At 48.0% G+C, this 17465-nt stretch overlaps 1 protein-coding gene across 2 annotated transcripts in view; it reads right to left on the reverse strand.

The window, feature by feature from the left end:
* Gatad2a (GATA zinc finger domain containing 2A) overlaps positions 1-17465 on the reverse strand; it is a 90345-nt gene that overhangs the window by 50575 nt on the left and 22305 nt on the right. The window contains exon 1 of one of the 2 annotated variants that reach the window (XM_087900733.1): positions 14671-14833. The exons of the other annotated variant lie outside the window; for it this stretch is intronic. The gene's annotated coding sequence lies outside the window, so the exon portion shown is untranslated. Of the gene's footprint in view, positions 1-14670; positions 14834-17465 lie in introns of those variants that run through there. 2 annotated transcript variants of the gene reach the window in all.

Raw genomic sequence — 17465 nt, forward strand, 5'->3', positions numbered from 1 at the left:
CATGGCTGTTGCTAAGTCACTCCAGGCCCTCTCTCAAATTAAAAATAAATTAAGTCACTGAGCGGTGGTGGCACAGCACTCGGGGAGGCAGAGGCAGGAGAATCTCTGTGAGTTCAAGACCAGCCTGGTCTACAGAGAGAGTTCCAAAATAAAGCCAAGTACAGTGGTGCATACCTGGGAGGCTGAAATAGGATGGCTGTCTCAAGAGTTCAAGGCCTCTATCAAAAGAAAGAGAAAGAGAGAGAAGGAAGGAAACTGGATGTAATGGCACAGGCCCTTAACCAAAGCACTCACTCAAGGGGTAAAACCAGTTCAAGCCAGACACACATAGTGAGAACCTGAGAGACTGAGACAGACAGAGAAGGGAGGGAGGGCCTGCAATGAATGGCTTAGTCAGTGAACAGTCAACAATTCGATCCCCAGCAACCACATAGAACCAGGTGAGGTACTGGTTAACCCAGCACTGGGGAGGTGGAGACTGGAAAGCTCCTTGAGGCTCACTCACCAGCCAGCAGTCAGTCAAGTAAGTGGAGCTACAGGTTCAGCAAGCAAACCTGTCTGAAACAAAGGTGAGGCCCACAAGATGACTCCGAATCAAAGGCACTAACTAGTCAAGTTTGTCACCCTGAATTTAAGTCCTGTAACCTACATGATGGAAGGAGATTACTTAAGTCCTGTAACCTGCACGGTAGAAGGAGAACCAATTTCTGCAAGTTATCTAACCTTTCATGTGTGCAAATGTGCCGGTGCACACATGCACATTCACACCCACAAATATATAATTTAAAGGTTTTGTTTTTAAGGCAGAGTCTCACAATGTAGCCCTAGCTGTCCTGGAACTCACTGAGATCTGCCTGCCTCTGACTTATGAATGCTAGGATCAAAGGCAAGTGCCTTCAAACACCCAGCCAGAAATTTTTATGATGAGGCAGAATTTAAAAAGACAATCATCACTGGCCTCTATGTGTATGCACAAACTACCCCACACATATCTTTACTTAAAAGTAATTTATTGATCTATTTCAAAACAGCCCCAGCAGGCCTGTAACTATTAATAGATCAGGCTAGCTTCAAACTCACAAAGACCCGTCTGTTTCTCTCCCATCGCATGTTTATTTTTTATTGTATTTTACGTGTATGGTATTTTCCTTGCATGTCTGTGTCACATGTATGTTTGGTGCCCACAGATGCCAGAGAGACATCAGATCCCCTGAAAGTAGAGTTACAGGTGGCTATGAGCCACATGTGTGTATGCTGGAAATCAACCCCAGGTGGTCTGTAAGAGTAGCCAGTTCCCTTTAAGGCAGCCCTTGGGAAGCAGAGACAGGCAGATCTCTGAGTTCAAGGCCTGCCTGGTCTACAGACTGAGTTCCAAGACAGGTTCCAAAGCTAAAGAAACCCTGTCTCGAAACAAACAGACAAACAAACAAACAAAAAGAACAGTCAGTGCCCTTAACCTTTGAGCCACCCATCCAGGTGCCTGGGACCCCAATCATTTTATTTCTGTGTGGTCTGGAAGGGAGGGGGGACATACAGAACAACTTTGTAGAGTTGGTTCTCTCCTTTCACCGTGTGGGACCCAGGTATAAAACTTGGCAGTAAGCACCTTTACCTACTGAACTCCGAACTGTCCCACAAAAGCTTAATTAAAAAAAAAAAAAAAGTCTAAAGAAATGGTCACAGGAAGATCTGCAGTCTAGAGTAAGATTATTCCCTTAAACCCCCACCTCTGGAGAGATGAAGGTCCTTAGCCCCTCCACATTCCCAGGATTTGGTGCCAGTAAGTAGCTAACTAGACAGTACTATACCCCCAAAGAATATTTAGTTCTATCCTTAAGGACCCACCAGGCTGGCAACCCAAAATAGTGAACAAGTAACTGAGATCTGCCTGCTGGTAGCTTTGGAAACACTTTAGAGTTGGTCTTCTCATGTCCAATAAATATCCTTTGATCCCCATAACCAGAGCCAAGAACCAAAGTCACCACACTCAGGAGGTACCACCAATACCCACCCACCGCTTGGAAGCCATCATGACCTTCAAGGTCTCATTCACTGTTACCCTTTTACACAAGGTACTTTCCTTGACAGACCACTAGACAGGTGAGAAGTCTGAAGCTAAGAAGTCAGTCACCAGGCGGCAGTGGCGCACGCCTTTAATCCCAACACCCAGGAGGCAGAGACAGGCCAGCCTGGTCTACAGAGTGAGTTCCAAGACAGCTAGGACTGTTACACGGAGAAATCTTGTCTCAAAAAACCAGTCACTGCCCAGGTCTCTCAGGTGTAGATAGTGGTAGAGAGAGCGCACCATACTTGAGGCCGAGTTCTATCCCTGACCTTGATGGGACCCTAGCCCCAGGCTCTACATAGCCTGGACAAACCACAGATCTGAATGGACAATCAGAGTTGTAGATTGCCCCATGGCTGAGAAAACATTCCCATTACTAGGACGTGCAAATCAGACCTCAGTATCCTCTCCTAAACATACACATTGACTTAAACTTTTCCCAATCTTCCAGAGGTTCCCTGTCTCACCAAACGGGCACAATCTGGGGGTCTACAGGCAGGCTCTAGGACTGCTGCAGATCAAGCTTCACCTTTCTTTTTAAACCTTGGTGAGTCCCAGGAGCAAAGACAACCACAACCACCAGTCTCTGCTAACAAAACACTAACTTCAGGGTGTCTGCCTACAAGCAGACAGAAAGAGTTTGAAGATTTCCCAGACAATCGCAGGCTGATTTATAAGCCAACAGCCATCTTTTGTTGTTGTTGTTGTTGTTGTTGTTTTGTTTTGCTTTTGTTTTTCGAGACGGGGTTTCTCTGTAGCTTTGGAGCCTGTCCTGGAACTAGCTCTTGTAGACCAGGCTGGCCTCAAACTCACAGAGATCCACCTGCCTCTGCCTCCCAAGTACTGGGATTAAAGGCGTGTGCCACCACTGCCTGAACCAACAGTCATCTTTACATTCATCTCCAACAGATACACACAGAGAGCTAAAAACACACCACAGGAACCAATTAAGGTCACACAAAGGAAACTGAGGCAGGAGAATCCAAAGTTTAAGACAGACCTGAACTATACAAAAAGGCCCGGCCTCAAGAGAAGAAAATAAATAAGGAAGAAAAGAAAACAGCTGTGTGCAGAGGACTCTCAGTGTAAGTGGTCACCAGAGCACAGTCCAACGCAGCCCAGTCTCACAGCAGGACCCTGACAGGGACCTAGTATTCACTTACATGCTAAGTCATTTTGACCCAAACTCCTACCTACAACCACATCCCCTCCCCATTTCTAAGCCAGTGTCCTGGGAGGAACATCCATCTTACCTCTCAAGCCTTCCAAAAAGGTCAAAACTCAAACCCATCTGAGAAGTTTACAAAAATCATTACAACAGCTGTTAGAATAAAATGTTTCAGAGGAATATATGTGAGCACATGTGTGCACAAATAATGCCTAAGTATATGAAAGCAGGCACGAGTGTGCCAAGGCACACACGTGAAGGTCTGAAATGGCATTAGCCTCATCTTCCACCCCAAGGCTTACGGCAGGCTAGCTGGCTGTGCACACTAGGAACCTTTCCCGTCTCCATCTCAGAACCCCATAGTGAATGCTAGGATTACAGACATTGCTCCTCTGGCCTCGTGTTTGCTTAGCAAGTGCTTCCCCCTCTGAACCATCTCTCCAGCTCCTCGAGTATCTATGTGTGTGCCATGGAAGAAAAGCAAGTGTTCTTAGCTGCTGAGCCATATCTTTCTCTTTCCCCCAGCAATGAGGTGTGTTGTGCATGTCACAGCTCACATGTGCAGGTCAGAGAACAACTTACAGGTGACATTTCTCTTCTTCCACCATGGGTGTCCTAGGCATGGAATTCAGGCTGCCAGATTTGGCAGCAAGTATCTTGACCTGATAAGTCATACTAGCCCCTTCCCTGGGTCTTTCTGAAAAAGGCTCCAAAACTCAAAACACCATGGAGGGCTAAAGCAGGATGACCCTGAGTCTGAGTCCAGCTAGGGCTATTATGAAACCCTGTCTCAGAAATAAAAAGCCAGAGTACCCTAAGAGACATACATGGATCTAATCTACATGTGAAGTAGAAAAAGACAAGATCTCCTGAGTAAATTAACTGGGAGCGTGGGGACCATAGCAGGGGGTAGAAGGGGAACGGGGAGGAAGGGAGGGTAGAAAAAAAATATATAGCTCAAAAAAAAAAAAAAGAAAGAAAGAAAGAAAGAGAGAGAGAGAGAGAGAGAGCGCGAGCGCACACCAGGTCAAATGTGGTGATGCACACCTGTCATCCTAACACTTGAGATCTGGAGTTCAAGGCTAGCTTTGACTATATAGCGATCCCAGGTTAGTTTAGGCTATATGAAACCTATCTCAAAAAAGAAATTACAGAAATAAAAATTAAAATCCTCCAAGCTTGAACACAGCCTCAGAATCTAGAACACATGAGCTCCCAACCAGGTCTCAGGGCTCAAGTATCATATACAAGCCTCTTTCTATACCCTGGAATTTCTATAAAGTTCTTTTACTAGCTAAAGTAAGGTCTGGGTCCTTCTAATCTGCATTCACCTGTCCCTCCTACTGTTTGACAGAAAAACAGAGCAGGTTGTTCCTGCATATGCAAGGGGCCTACCATTACTTTTTATTCTAACTATCCCCACACTCTCATCTTGCACAAAGCACTATTATCTGGGGAGGAGCGCAGAATACAGACTAGACTCCAAACACACCTTCTGTAGGGTCATACCCTGAGCACACAAGGGTGCAGATGGTCTCATGGGCTCACCCAGGGCAAAAAAGCAAAAAAAGGCCACCCAGAGCTACGGGTTATCTCACTCACATCTAGTCTATCCAGGACCCAGGTCCCTCCACCCCTGCCTAACTACCAATTCTGTGCCCCTATTTTTCAGGACCTAATATTGGGATCCATACTATCCTCCAGTCCCTACCCAACTGCCACCCCACATAGGCTCCCACAGTCCTTCCTATCTTAGGGCATTCAAAGGCCACCTTACCTATCACAGGATTCCAAAGCACAGCCTGTAAGAGACTCCTAACAGCTGTTAAGAACAGACCCAGCTAACCACCACCAGTCTGCCCACTTTGTCTCAGATGCCTGTCCCACTCTTTATTTAGGCAGGCAAACCCAAGGCCAGGGGAACACCAATCTGCCTCTGTCGAACATCTTTCCCTCCTCAGGCTTCCCTCACATAACACAGACAGTCCTGTGCAGGTACACTTCAGGTTTCCTGTGTAAGTGCTCAACAGTGACCCAATAGCTCAAAAACTCAGCTGGGCAGGAATTGGGGCCACTTGGTCACACGTGTGCTCCTGTCATCAACCCCAGCCTGCCAGCTCTGTCCACTCCACAGTATGGCGACAGAAGCCTGAGCTGCACTGCACTCCAGAACTAGCAGCAGCTTAGGCTATGAATTTTGGTTTTTTCTTTTGTCATGTTGAACCTCAGGGCTCATGTGTGCTAGGTACTCTATCCCCAGCCTCTGCATAAACTTAAAACAGCTCAAAAGAGGTGGGAGCCCATTCAGTGGTTGTTAGTGTTCTTGCCTAACATGCACAGGTCTTGGGTTCCTTCCATACCCCCAATAAAAAATAACTTTTAAGCCGGGCGGTGGTGGCGCACGTCTTTAATTCCAACACTCAGGAGGCTGAAGCAGGCAGATCTCTGTGAGTTTGAGGTCTACAGAGTGAGTTCCTGGACAGTCAGGGCTTTTACACAGAGAAACCCTGTCTCAAAAAACAAACAAACAAACAAAACAAAACACCTTTTCAAACAGCAAAGTGGTGTGCCCACGAGCAGTTCAGGCTCCTTGCTGCTTCTGCAGTAAGTCATGGTAACATATATAAGCTCCCATCACTGCCAATAAGAAGCAGCCTCTAAGGCCACTCATTCCACAAGTTCCTTCTCTCAGTCCACCTGTCCTGTGTCCTGTCTCTGTCTCTGGAGAGAAAACCTGCACTTACATTCACCAAACACTCTAGCATCATAAAAGTCATCTACCCAATCCCAAATCCAAGAGCCTCCTGGAGCCTCCTTAGCTTCATCTCTCCTATGACACTGTGAGGAGCACCCCATTAACAGGAATAGTCTTTATCAGGCATAAAGGCCATGCAAGAGGGGTAACTTGATTTGACTGGGGTAGTAACTCCAGCATGGATCAAGAGTGCAGGACACTGAGCCCTCTACCAGCATCATCCTTAGCAGGATGTGCCAATCTTGCCTCTCCCTGAATTGGCTTGGGCACTGTCAGAGCTGCTTGCTGTGGCGCTGACAGGTGCTCTGCTTGCTGCTCCCCTAATGGGCCAATTCTGGACCTCAAGTGTGCCTGCAGTTAGGTGCAGTTACTTTCTTAATGAGACAGGGAAGTGCTGCTTAAGCTTTAAACCATCACCCACTGGATTTCTGGGACAGGAAGTCCTGAGATTCCTGAAGCAGCCCTGCATCACTTCCTCCCTGTGTCCTGTCCTCTAAGACCCACAATGACCTCAGGCTCAAAAGTAGACAAGGCCAGGAGAGAGGAAACTAGCCAGTGGACCTATATAAACAAACCTAACCCTAAGAAAACCTAAAGTAAAAGACATACCAAGCCAGACAGACAGACCAACCAGATTCTCCTTCCTACTGCAAATCAGTAGTGGGAAGTCTAGCCCTTTTGGGGTCTTAATTTCCAGTTTGTAACACAAAATTTCCTGACTCACATTGAAGCGTGTGGGGTCTGCAGAGCACAGAGAAAAGTCCACAGGGGATGCTACAACTGTCTGTTGCCCAAAAAAATATGTCTTAAAATCTCTCTCTCCCTGTCTCTGTTTCTTTCTCTTCTTTGTTTATGTATGATGTGTGTACATGTTCATGTGTGCCAATACCAGTGTACATGCCAAACTGCATGTGTGGAAGTAAGGGACGGCCTTAGGTCTAAATCCTCACTGTCCACCTGGAGTCAGTGTTCTGGCCAAGCATTCACTGCTATGTACACCAGGCTAGCTAACCTTTGAGCCTCCCAGGATTCCCCTATACCCACTTGCATCTCGGTAGGAACAATGAGATTACAGCCTTACTTAGGGGTTCTAGGCATACAAATTCAGATCTTCACACCTGCTCTATCCACTACCCTCAGCCCCCAGAAGGTACTCTTTATTTTACTGTGGCTAGTGCCAGGGCCTCAAGCATGCTACTGCCATGAGGCAGCACCCTCAGTCTGACTGCTCCATTTCTAATAAACATGATTCCACTGCCATTCACACTCAGGATTTAGTACCAAAAAAAAATTTCAAAATGGCCAGCAAGATGGCTAAACACAGTAAAAGTACTTACGTGCTACAGGCCTGGCAACTGAAGTCTATTCTCTGGGACACAGTTAAAGGTGGAAAGAAACATGCAGACATGCCAACAATTAAAGTCACGCAAACACAATAATCAGCAGCTGGATGCAGTGATGCACACCTTTAACCCCAGCAGTAAGGACACAGACAGGTGAATCTCTGTGAATTCAAGGCCAGCCTGCTCTATAGAGTGAGTTCCAAGGACAGTGAGGAGTACATAGGAAGACCCTATCTCAGAAGTAGAAAATAAATATATTAGTTCAGGAAGTACCACCCACTACTGGGGTCAAGCTCCCACCTCTTCCTGAGGATTCATACCAGGAACTACTGCTATAGGTGGACAGAAGAAAGAGCGCAGAAAATTTTACTGCAAAAACAAAAACAGGCTGGGGATGGCTTAGTGGTTAAAAGAACTGGCTGCTCTTGCACAGAACTCTGATTCAGTTCCCTGCACCCACATGGTGGCTCATGACCATCTACAACTCAAATTCCAGGGGATCTCACACCCTACTGCTTCTGCAGGTACCAAATATACATAGACATTCATGCAAACAAACATAAAAATACCAATCTTTGAAAAATAATCTCCTTTTGGACACAGCAACACACTCCTTTATTTCCAGCACTTAGGAGACAGAGGCAGACTGATCTCTAATCTGGTTAATATATCAAGTTCTAGGCAGCCAGAGCTATACAGTGCTTCAAACAAACATGCCAACTGTCCTGGAGGGAAGCAGGAAGCAAGAGATCTACCAAGCACGTTAAGAAAAAGGCAAGCACACCAGGAACGGTGCTCCAATCAATGGGCATAGGAGAACACCAGGGCAGAGTTGGCTCAAGAATCCTGAGGAAGGAAACCCCACCACTTACAGGATTCGACTTACTCACAAGCTAAAGCACAAGATGAGACATTGCAGAAAATCTCAGGCGTCCAGTCAACGACACCCAAGCCAAGTATGCCACAAGCCTAAGACACTCAACCCATTCAATCCAATTCTTAGACAATCTGGTTTGGCTAAACACTCATGGCACATACCTGTGATCCCAACCTTCAGGAAGCAGAGGCAGGAGGACCACCACAAGTTCAAGTCCAGCCTGGGCTACAGTATAAAAAAAAAAACCCAGAAAACAGGGGACTAAATAAATGGCTTGAAAGGAAAAAAGGACCTGCTGCTCAGACATAAGAACCTGAGCTCAGTGCCCAGCACCATAACAAGAGCATCACAGCCTCTTGCCTACCCAAGTGCTGTGCCTTGCTGGATGCCAACCAAGCTTAAAATAAGTGAACTCTAGGCTCAGGGAGAGAGAGAGTCTCTCAAAGGGACAAGGTAGAGGATGTGCACACAAAACAGCTGTGTACACGTACACATACAAACACACATACTTTTTGATGTTATGTTTTCCTAGTCAAAACTCCAAAAGTGGCTGGAAAAAAACAATGTTCCATCTGTGGACACAAATGAGGACAAGCACACAAGAAACTATAGCTCTATATCTCTATCATAAAACCCATACCTAGAAACTTGAAGGACAGAAATGTAGAACTGAGCCCAGCTCACCAGGTGAGGATATGTTCCACAGAACCAATTCGAAGGCCATATGCTACAGAAGCTGTGTCTGGGGCAGTGCTGGGGTAGGTCAGAAAGCACACGTGTTACTCTTTCAGGATAGCACAACCAACAGATGAGAATCCTGTTCCCCCATACTCAAGACGAAATGGCTCAAAAATTAAGAGCACTGGCTGCTTTGCAGAGGACCCAGGTTCTGTTCCTAGCATCCACATGGTGGCTCACCTGTAACTCAGTTCTCTTCTGGCCTCCACAGGCACCAGGCATGCACATGGTGCCCAAACATACATGTAGGCAAAACACTCATACACAAAATAAAATAAATCTAAACAAACAAACCTCCACACCCTTGGCTTGCGGAGGGATTCTGCCATAAAGAAAACCCAGTCACATGGTAGTGTATCCCTTGGGAGGCAGATTTAGACAGGTCTTTGTAAATTAAGAGGCCAGCTTGGTCTATATACTAAGTTCCAGGCCAGGCAAGCCAGGGATACACAAAGAAGCCCCTTTCCCCTCCACCCCTCCTCAAAAGAAAATGGGGGGGGTGAGACCCAGCCGTTGAATCTGAATGATTCACTAGGGAAGTTTTGGCTCCAAGGTGAGGAGAAGAGGGGAGACCCCAAATGCTGACACTTCCCACTTTCCCTAGTCACCCTAGAAAGACAAAATCCCTTGCCCACAGATGAATAAGCTGAGGCTCTGTGGTCAGGTAGGCCACCCAAGATGAAAAATGGTTAAATTAAGCAATGACAGACAGTTATGTCTACTCAGGCAGGCTGAAGAGCTACCTGGAGAGCTGTTTTCTAGAAGAGATTCTTTTTTATTTATTTATTTATTATATATACAATATTCTGTCTGTGTGTATGTCTGTAGGCCAGAAGAGGGCACCAGACCTCACCACAGATGGTTGTGACCCACCACGTGGTTGCTGGGAATTGAACTCAGGACCTTTGGAAGAGCAAACAATGCTCTTAACCTCTGAGGCATCTCTCCAGCCCCTCTAGAAGAGATTCTTAAAATTAAAAAAAAAAAAAAATCAAGGGGCCCTAGTGTACACACCCTGCAACACACCAGTGGCTGCACTATGACAACACAACTGAGTAGGACCCACAGCTACCAAGGACCCATGGCAGATCTACCCAGTAATAGCTAGAGAAGCTACCCTGAAGATGGGGTGCTGGGCTCTATGAGAAGGACAGAGCCAACCTGACCATGTGGTGTTGTCAGAGAGGCCAGTGACTAGCAGAGAAAACAAAGTGAGAAAGGTGGGAAAGTTCTTCAGAGAACAGCCCAGAAGGTGACACTCCCAAGCACCTCCTCATGGTATTGGACTTTGCCTTCTTCATCTGGATGGAACATGAGGCCAGGCTGTCACACAAAGTTGAGGTGTGATCCCACAGGGCACACAGATACTGATGATCTGCTCCAGGGTGAAGGTGCTCCATACAGGAGTACACTATGGTCTGGCATCCCTAACTGTACTCCACTGTGCTGAAGCCCACGTACACACCCCAGACATGAAGAGATTGTGAACATTCCTTATCTCACTAACTCCCAACACAACCTGCCCAAGCAGATAGAAAGCGCCTCCCCTTTTCCAGAAAAGGAGACCAAAGAGTGGTTCAGCAGTAGCCAGTCACTAGCAAGTGGAAGGTGGGGCTCATACCCAGGCAGAACAGGCTAATTTGGGCCATCCAACAGTCTAAGGCATTCAAAAGCACCACCTCATGTAGGCTACAGGAACAGAAAAATCAAACTAGTCAAGTGGGGGGGGGGGTCTAAAAGAGTTGCCAACAGCCGGGCAGTGGGGGCGCATGCCTTTAATCCCAGCACTCGGGAAGCAGAGGCAGGAGGATCTCTGTAAATTCAAGGCCAGACTGTCTAGAAGAGCTAGTTCCAGGACAGGCACCAAAGCTATGGAGAAACCCTGTCTCAAAAAAAACAAACAAACAAACAAACAAAAAAAGAGTTGCCAACAAATCCAAATCCTTCAAACAAGTGGCCTTTGCCATCTCCCCAGTCACAGCTCCTCCTAGCACTTTGCTACCTTTGAGGACAAGAAGCCTCTAGAGTCCTACAACCCCAAACCTCCACAACTCCCACCTAGACCTGCTAGGGACTTTTCTCCATTCCCCCACATCCAAGCCCAGATGAGTGCTCTGGGCTCTGACATAGGCATAACCAGACCTTTCATACGAAGAACCCTTGAACTGAAACTAGAATGGAATATAATAGAAGTCCCTCAGGAGCTCACCTGGCAAACAACAAGTGCTTCTTTGAAGATGAAGAGAGAAGGCTGGTACAGCCCACAGAAGTGGTAAGAGCCCCTGGCTGGGCAACCTGAAGTCTCCCAGTCCCATCCTGAGGCTATCTATGGGTATTCTATTAAAACAAATTTCTTTGTCTTCTAAAAGACTAACCTACATTTTCATCAGACAAAAAGAGGTCACAAATACAGCCTAGAAAGCTCCAAGAGGGGAAGGGGGAGGGGACCGAGCCCAACATTTTTCTGACTAAAAAGTCCTGGATCACATTGGCAGGAGTCTTCCAGGCAGAATGGCACTCTTCTTTCCTGAAGCAGCACCCATGTTAACCAGCGAGCACACTCAAGTCTCACACTGGCACTGACAACTTGCTCTTCTGGTTCTTAGGAGGGAACCCCAAACCGTGCTGCTCCAACACTGCACTACAACCTGTTCCATAATCTTCCCAGCTCTCTACACTGATGAAGGCAGAGAAAACAGCCCTGCTGCTCCTGTGAGGGGCAGAAAACTGGAGTCCAGGCTAAGGCCCAACTCTCTGGAAGGGCTGAAAACCAAGACTTCTCAAGTTAAGATCTTAATTTTCTCCAGAAGAAACAGACAATGCTAACATTGCTGAGTGACGTTGCTGCTTTCCCACCCACTTCCTTTCAGTTGTCTGTTCAGACCTGGAGAGGTCTTGGCCTGGGCTCTGTCTGCCCCCTTTGATGAGTCCCAACTGCTCTCAGGGGAAATCCCAGCTGCCAGCCTGCCAAGCCTGTCCACAGAATGGAAAGGACAGCAGAGGGCCCACACACACATGATCAACACACACTGAACAATTCCAGTCTGCCTTCAGTTCAAATACTCTCCATCCAGAAACTCCTCTTTTGAGGTACTCAACCCCTACTTATCCTGTGACCCCAAAAGGGAAAAGTCCCACAAGGTCATACAGTCCTTCTCCCTCTGTCCCCTCTAAGTTTCCTTAGCCCACTAATCTCACTGTACCTCTCTGAGAAGGGCTTCCTAGGACAGAGGCAGAGGCACAGTATGCACACACCAATATGCACTGAGTAAGTAAATCAATCTGCAAATCACTACTTGCAATGTCAGAAATTCACAGGATAAATGATGCAGAACAAGTCAGGCAGCTACTGGAGAACTGCGCATCTAAGTCTTAACAATGTGCTTTATTACTCAAATAAGGGCTGACAATTATAAAGTTTGAGGTCAGCTTTAGCTAGAGTAAAACCCCGTTTCAAAAAGAAACAAAACCAAACCAACATAAAATAGCTCCTTCCTGGGGTGAGGGAGTGTCAATCACACACACAACAGCGTCCAGAAAGCTTACTGAGGATGCTTTGGACCCAAATACTGCACAGATTCGTCACCATCACAATATGCTCCATTAGTCAGGTGGTGGTGGCGCACCCCTTTAATTCCAGCACTTGAGAGGCAGAGGCAGGCCAATCTCATTGAGTCTAAGGTCAGCCTGGTCTACAAAGCGAGTTCCAGGACAGTCAGAACTGTTACACAGAGAAACCCTGTCTCGAAACCAAATTAATAATAATAATGAAACACAATATGCTTCATCGCAGGACCTGGCAAATGACACATTAATAGAGGTGACATGATACTAAAAAATGTCATCAGAGTGGAACTAACAGGGCATAGTGATCAATCAGCAATGCACAATGCTCCCATTTCCTGAACTCTACTGCTTCCAAGGCCAAAGGCAACCCTTGAAAGAATAGAGGGTCAGCTGGGACAGATACTTGTCCCCAAGTCTGATCACCTAATCTCTTTCTCTGGAACCCACATGGTGGTTCTCTGACTCCATACATTCATGAACGCAAATACACAATAATACTCTTTTGGATGCTTCAGAATTTTAGGCAGATGAAGAATGAGAAGTGGATGATAGTGAAGAAAGCCTAGGAAACTGCTTGCAAAATTCCCACACTTAACTATTCCTCTAGAGAACTCTGAGTCTGCAGCAACAGCCTGGTGGCTGTGCCCCTCAAAGGCCAGCTGGATTCCATTCTCCAGAAACACAGCAAGGTTGGCATGGTGCTCTTGTCACCAGATTAAACCGCCTCCATGCAGAGGTACAAGGAGCTTGTCTCATGCTCTAGAGTTGGAGAGATTCTTACAAGCAGACTGGAAACAGCAGCACTCCCCAACTCTAATGCTGAGAGGAACCACAAGCCCCATCTTTGCCCACTCATTGGGGGGGGGGGGACATGGAGGAGTGACAGGACACAACACAGCAGGGTCTTCAGAAGCTTCAACTCCTCAACTGGAAAGTAGGTATCATACACCCTTCATCAGCGGGATCATTTTTGGTACTTCCTATACTTGCAAAGGAAACCTGGTGCTTGTACACAGTAGAGTCTCATATCTGAGGGCCAGGTCTTAGCTACAGGCTGGAGGGTATTCACAAACAGTGCTGTAGTATAACATTGATTTAAAAAAAAAAAGTTGAAATCTCTGAAGGGCAGAACAAAATTGAGGCTCAGCATACAGGGTTCTGTCCACAACCAGGTGTCATTTTGTGAATGGACACACACATTAACAGGGATGTGGGGAGCACTGTGTAAGTACGCAAAAAGGAGTAAACGCTGTAAAGAAAATTGAAGGCTCTGGAGACTCACCTGGACTTTGTGCTAAAGAATCCAAAGCCTCAAGATAAGGGTGAACTACCTGCAGTGGGTCAGGTACATAGAACTTGCAGCCTCTGCTAAACAGCAGGGACAGGGAGGAAACACGCACCCCAGGCACCCCAGGCTGCTGTACAGGTCCTAATAAGAGATCCCCATTCATTTCTGGGTCTCAGTGAGCACCGACCCATATCGGTGTCCGGCTGCGGCTGCGGCCTGCCCAGAAGCCTTTCCTTGTTGAAGTGATCAATTCCGATTCTTGGCATTAATCCCTTTAAAAGGCCAGCTGCTGCTGTCTAGTCACTGATGCCAACCCGTTCCAGGTGGAAGAAAAAATAAATTAATAGAGCCACCTCATAGACCCGGAGGCAAATTTAAAGTGGAGGGCCATGAGGATGCCAGAAATCAAGGGGGGAAAGGGTCCCATGGCTTCCCAGGGTCAAGCAGGAAGGGCGAGAGCCCAAGCAGGACGGGGCGGGGTTTGGGGGGGGCAGCCCTGCAGGCGTGGGCGCGCGGGGACTCTTATTCTGACATGGGATCTTTCGCCGCCGCCGCCGCCGCTGCCGGATTCAACGCCGCCACCGGCCGGGACCCTCAACCTATGCGTGGACCCTCGCCCCACGACACTCGCCCACGTGCTGCGCTCCCGCCGCCCTCGCCGGTACGGCCTCCCAGCCTGAAAAGCTCAGGAGGCAGCGAGGCGGCACGGCCACTTCCCGGGACCCCGGCCCCCAGACCCACGTGCGCGGGCGACGGGGAACTTTCCTGCGGCGCGAGCGAAGCGAACCGTAGCGCAGCTCGTCGTATGCGAACGAGCTTCCACTTTCCCGCGCCCCCGCCCCGCCTGGCCAAGTTTGCTGGGAACTTACCGGGCCGCGCGCCGACCGGGTCCGGGGGCAGCGCGCGTGTCCACAGAGCGGGGGGCGGGGGGCGCCAGCCGCGCGTGCTCGCTGCGCCTGAGGGGCCACCCGGGCCCGCGGCGCTCGCTCCGCCACTCCGCCCGCCCGCGCCGCCGGCCAGATAATGCGCCCCTCGGCCGCACACATGGAGCCCGGCGCCGGCGTCACCGCCCGGGACATGCGCACCAGGTCAGCGCGCCCGGCCCGCGGCCCCCAAAACACCGGGGAGCTCTTAAAGGCGACGCCGCCCGCCCGCGCCCAGATGGGCGGGGCCCTACGAGGGGGAGGGGCTCTTGTGGGCGTGGTTCGTTGTGGGCGTGGTTCAGGGGTGGAGTCAGGTGGGTCTTCCCGGAAGCGCCGTCCTCCCGGCCCCGCAGATCCGCGACTCAGAGCGGGTCTGCCGGGTTTTCCACTCTAACTGCTGCGCGCCCCCCGGGCCATGGTCAGCTTGGCGAGCACAGCACTGCCGCGCCCAGGGCTGACTCACACTGACCTCGCCCAGGCCCTGTGCGGCCACCTCTGGCATTCTGAAACACGCGCCCGGAGCCTCGCGAGGCTCCCTCAGAAACTTCGGTGTTGACCTCCTGGAATAGGGTGCGCTCCTCTGAGTGGTTCCCTCCCCAGAGCCGCGGAAAGTTCTTAGAAGAAACAATCTACCTACCGAGCCTACCCACCTCCGGACACGGAGGACCGCTGTCCCCCTCCAGTCACCCATATCCGGCCTGTCGTTTTGGAGAAAACGAATCCCCAAGAAAATAAACCTGCGCCCACACCACTCCAGTAGCAACAAGGAGACAATATTACCAGAAAGGAAGCGAGTTTGGGGAGGTTATGAAGCACCTAAAGCCAATTTACAATTTCAACAGGGAAAGTACAAAGTTCACAGAAAATCTATTGTCAGACCAGCAAGATGGCTCAGTGGGTTAAAGAGGATTTCCAGCAAGCTTAATGTCCTGAGTACCATCCTCACAAGTTGTCCTCTGACACAAAAATGCACTCATAATTTTAAAAAGAAAGCACACCTGCAGCAATGGCTCAATAGTTACAGGTACTGGTTACTATTGCAGAAGACCCCAGCACCCATACGGTGGCTTACAACCGTCCATAACTACAGTTCTAGGTGATCTATGCCTTCTAATCTCAAACACATACCTAGTGAACAGACATACATGCAGACAAAGCACCCATACAAATCATAAGGAATCCTTAAGAAAAGAAAGCTCAAGGCTGGAGAGTTGGCTCAGTGGTTAACAGCACCTCTTGTGAAAGACCTGAATTCTATTCTCAGCACCCACCTGGAAGCTCCCCATCTCCTCAGGCACCAAGTGTGCATGTGGTGCACAAAAAAAAAAAAAAACAAAACCCACATGCAGGCATACACACTCATAGACATCATATAAGTTTTTGTTTGGGTTTTTTGGGGGGTTGCTTTTTTTTTAACTCATTCTTTACACCAAGCTGGCCTCAAATTCCGCCTGCTTTTGCCTCCCTAGTGCTAGGATTAAAGGCGTGTTCCATCATTGCCCAGCCAAATAAAACTTTTTAAATCTAAAAAAAAAAATTAAAAAAGAAATTGAGACAGGTGGATCTCTTGAGTTCAAGGCCAGCTTTGTCTACAGATGGAGTTCCAGGGCAGCCAGGGCTACACAGAAAAATCCTGTCTTGAGGTGGGGGTTAAAAAAGAAAAGAAAAGAAAAGAAAAGAAAAAAGGCTAGCATCACAAAGCAGTTGTCAATATCAAAATCACCAAAATAGGCTCCTACCATGTTCCTATTCCAGCCTTTCACCAGTTTGTGCCCAGAGAGCAACCTGCACTCCTAAAAACTGAGGAAGTGTTGTGTGACATACATAACTGCAATATGCGTCCCCACACAACTGTAACACAATCTAACAGCTTCTGTTGGGTCTAGTTGAGAAAAACATCAATGTACTTCCCACCCACAAGTGGCTCTCACGCCATATTTGAAAATTTTTTTCCTATGGAGCAAGCTTTACAAAAAGGTTCATCCTCAACACTACCTTCCTAAAGCCCTTCTGAATTCTCTGTGGAATTCAATACACACTTGAAACTGTCACTAATCCCTCCCCAGACCCACTAAATCTTCCGATTTAATACAACATCTTGCAGGGGCTAAGGAGAGGAGCATTCTGCAACTTCAAAAAGATACAAAATACACATGACCAAACAAATGCGAGGACTAGGAGAAAGAAATGTGAATGCTTCGGCTCAAACACAGTTCTAAAACTCGACCAGCTATATGCAGTTCATGAACCTGCAGAGCCCTCCCAGTGCAAGACTGGATAGGTAGTATCCAGGCTTCCACCACACACGGTGATCTAAGCTGCTGGTGCCACAGAGATTACTCAGATGGTGTACATTACAGCAAAACAAGCCAAAAGATACCTCACATACCTCACCTGGTTCCTATATAATGCTAACATAATTAACTATGAAAGGAATAAAGTTTGGTCAAGTAGGAGACCTGAAATTCCAGGCCAAAGTAAGAATTCCAGAGTCTCAGCTATGAGCCCTTTGTGAGTCACCAAGGTGACAAACTATCCTGTTTAAAGAAGGAGGTATCAACTGTGACATACTAATGACAGTCTTGTGGACTGGTGACAGGTGGGCTGCTCCAACTGAGAAAGTATTGAGTGGAGAGCAAAGGTCTCCCTACACTGATGCCTTGGGCTGGCTCTTAGGAAATGTGAGGCAATCACCTCTCACTACACTGTCCCAGTCACAGACACCCTAATCAACAGCCATA

The sequence above is a fragment of the Myodes glareolus genome, chromosome 23, assembly GCF_982192425.1.
Source record: "Myodes glareolus chromosome 23, mMyoGla1.1, whole genome shotgun sequence".
Lineage (NCBI taxonomy): Eukaryota > Metazoa > Chordata > Mammalia > Rodentia > Cricetidae > Myodes > Myodes glareolus.